Genomic DNA, 3,425 nt, shown 5'->3' with positions numbered 1-3,425 from the left:
CTTTGAGTGGTATTTTTCTTTCTGCCTCTTTCTGCTGTATCTTGCTAGTCATATATGGAAACGTTGAGGATTTGTGAGGGTTTATTTTATATCCTGCAACTTTGCTCAAGTTGCTAATTATTTCTAGTAGATTTTAGATGATTTTGGGGGGATTCTCTAGGTATACCATAATGTCATCTGTAAAGAGTGAGAGTTTTGTCTCTTCCTTACCAATTCTATCTCCTTCAAATTATTTTTCTTCTCTCATTGCTGAAGCTAACTTTTTTTTTAGTTTTTTTGCAAGGCAAATAGGGTTAAGTGGTTTGTCCAAGGCCACACAGCTAGGTAACTATTAAGTGTCTGATACTGGACTTGAACCCAGGTACTTCTGACTCCAGGGCCGGTGCTTTATCCACTGTACCACCTAGCTGCCCCTGAAGCTAACATTTCTAATACAATATTTAATAGTAGTGATAATGGTCATCCTTGTTTCACCCCTTATCTTATTGGGAATGCTACTAACTTATCCCCATTGCATAAAATGCTTGTTGATGGTTTCTGATAGATACTGCTTATTATTCTAAGGAACAATTCATTTATTCCTACACTCTCTAGTGTTTTTAGTAGAAATGGGTGCTGTATTTTATCAAAAGCTTTGTCAGCATCTATTGATATAATCATATGATCTCTGATAGGTTTGTTATTGATATAATTGATTATACTAACAGTTTTCCTAATATTGAACCAATCTTGCATTTCTGGGACAAATCCTACTTGAACATTATGCATTATCCTAATGATAACTTGTTGTAATCATTTTGCTAAGATTTTATTTAAGATTTTTGCATCTATATCCATCAGGGAGATAGGTCTATAATTTTCTTCCTCTATTTTAACTCTTCCTGGTTTAGGTATCAGCACTATATTGGTGTCATAGAAAAAGGTAGAGTTCTGTCTTCACCTATTTTGCCAAAGAGTTTATATAGAATTGTACCCAATTGTTCCTTAAATGTTTGAAGGAATTCACTTGTGAATCCATCTGGCCCTTGAGATTTTTTTTCTTAGGGAGGTCAAAGGTGGCTTTTTGAACTTCTTTTTCTGAGATAGGGTTATTTAGGTTTTTAATTTCTTCTTCATTTAACCTATGCAACTTATATTTTTGTAAATATTTATCCACTTCACTTAGATTATCAAATTTATTGGCATAGAGTTAGGCAAAATAATTCTGAAGTATTACTTTAATTTCCTCCTCATTGATGGTGAGTTCACCTTTTTCATTTATGATCACTTCTGAATAATAATAGAGCTTCAATTCTCTAGAGTTATTAGAGTTTCTCTTTGAGGTAGGGATATAGCCAATTTCATCTTATTGGATAGCAGTTTTTTCTTTACCCTCTTTTTACCTATTCATTTGCCTCTTGAGCCTCCTATTTGATGTCTGAATTTTCTATTTAACTCTGGTCTTTTCATCAGGAAATGTTGGAAGTCTCCCATTTCTTTAAATGTTCATCTTTACCACTGGAAGAGAAGGCTCAGCTTTGCTGATAGTGGATTCTTGGCTGCATTCCAAGCTCATTTGCTCTTTGGAATATTTCATTCCAGGCTATTTGATCCTGTGTAAACTTTACTGTGGCTCCTTGGTGTTACTTTCTGGCTGCTTGCAGGATTTTTCTCTTATGTGATAATTCTGGAATTTGGCTACAACATTCCTTGGTGCTTTCCTTTTTAGGATTTCTTTCCAGAAGGGATTGGTGTATTCTTTTAATAACTATTTTGCCCTCTGGTTCCATGATATCAGGGCAGTTTTCCATCACTAAACCCTGTAATAGTAAGTTCAGGCTTTTTTTTACTCTTCAAAGTTTTCAATAAGGCCTATAATTCTCAGGTTGTCCCTTCTTGATCTATTCTCTAGGTCAGTGGTTTGGCTGATGAGATATTTTACATCTTCTTCTATTCTTTAGATCTTTTGGTTTTGTTTAACAGAATCTTATTGTCTCATGAAGTTATTAGTTTCCACAGACTCCATTTTTTTATTAGAGAAAAATTTTCCTCATTTACCTTTTGCAACTCTTTTTCTAATTGGTTAATTGTATTTTTGAAGGAGTTTTCCATTTACCCAAGTGTAGTTTTGAGAGAATTATTTTCTTTTTGCATTTGTCCAATTGGAGACCTTAGAGAATTACTCTCATTTTGTATTTGTCCAATTGTATTTTCCAAGGATTTGTGTTCTTGTTGTGAGATGTTAATTTTCTCTTGCAACATGTTAATTTTCTCTTGAGTTTCTTTTCCCAGTTTTTCCAATTGATTTTTAAACTCCTTTCTGATTTCTTCTTGGAAGTCTCTGTACTGGAGAACAATTCATATTCTCCTCAGAAGTGCTAGATCTCTCTGGGTTAGAATCTATCTCTTCTAAGTATTTGTCCATGGTGGGGGGGGGGGTGGCTCTCAGAGGTTTGCTTTTGAAAACCCTAGAGGCTTTGTTCACTTGGTTTAGTAATTCCAAGTGGGAAGGCCAGTAGGAGTTTCTGGTTGCTTTCTCTGGAGTGTTTGAAAGCCCTCTCCCTATTCCTGGAGGGAGTGAGTTGGCCTTGAACAATGGACTGGATCCTGGGGGAGTTAGTTAGTCTCCCTTTCAGCTGTGAACTATGTTGCCCACACCTGAGCCTGAGGGGGTGGGGGTGTGTGCTGTTATCTTTCATTCTGGGAAGAATGTGCCACAAAAATTATGGAACTCAGGTCCCATGCCCAGCTGGTCGATTTCCAGGTGTGCTTTACAACTCTCTGTGCTGGAACTCACTCTCCAGTTGACTGGGACTCACCAGACCTCCTCTCCCCCACCAAAGATTCAGCAGCTAAAGCTGGTCTTCTGACTGCCAATCATCAAAGTCTCTGGGACTAAAAGCTGATCCTCTGGTTTCACCCCACCCCTGCCCCTGTGCTGGCTGAGTGCTCTTCCCTCCCAGTTCACCAACAGTCCCTTGAGACAGATCTTAAGGTAGATGTTGTTCTCTTAGCTTCTTTTTCTGGGTTTTGTCTATTGAATTTCTGTTAAGAGGTTTCCTTCACGTTTCATTTGATGGGAAGTCAGGAGTACTTAGCACAGTGTCTGCCTTCTCTTTGCCATCTTGGTCAGAAGTCTCTTCTCTTTTTTATTAGTTGTTAAAACTGAGATTCAGCAAATTTAACTGGTTTGTTCAGGGATGCCCAAGTAATAAATAGAAGCACTGAGAACTGAACCTAGGTCAGTTGACTACAGAATCATGACTTGGCCCACTATGCTGTTGCTTCTGCTGCTGTGTGTGTGTGTGTGTGTGTGTGTGTGTGTGTGTGTGTGTGTGTGTGTGTGTGTGTGTGTGTGTGTGTGTGATCTTAAGAATTGAAGGTTTTCAGTTTTCACTTTGATGTGAAAAACACTCTTAACTGTAGAAAACTGTGAAATACTTTAT

The sequence above is a fragment of the Macrotis lagotis genome, chromosome 1, assembly GCF_037893015.1.
Source record: "Macrotis lagotis isolate mMagLag1 chromosome 1, bilby.v1.9.chrom.fasta, whole genome shotgun sequence".
Taxonomy (NCBI): domain Eukaryota; kingdom Metazoa; phylum Chordata; class Mammalia; order Peramelemorphia; family Peramelidae; genus Macrotis; species Macrotis lagotis.
Note: the sequence above shows the minus strand (reverse complement) of the source record.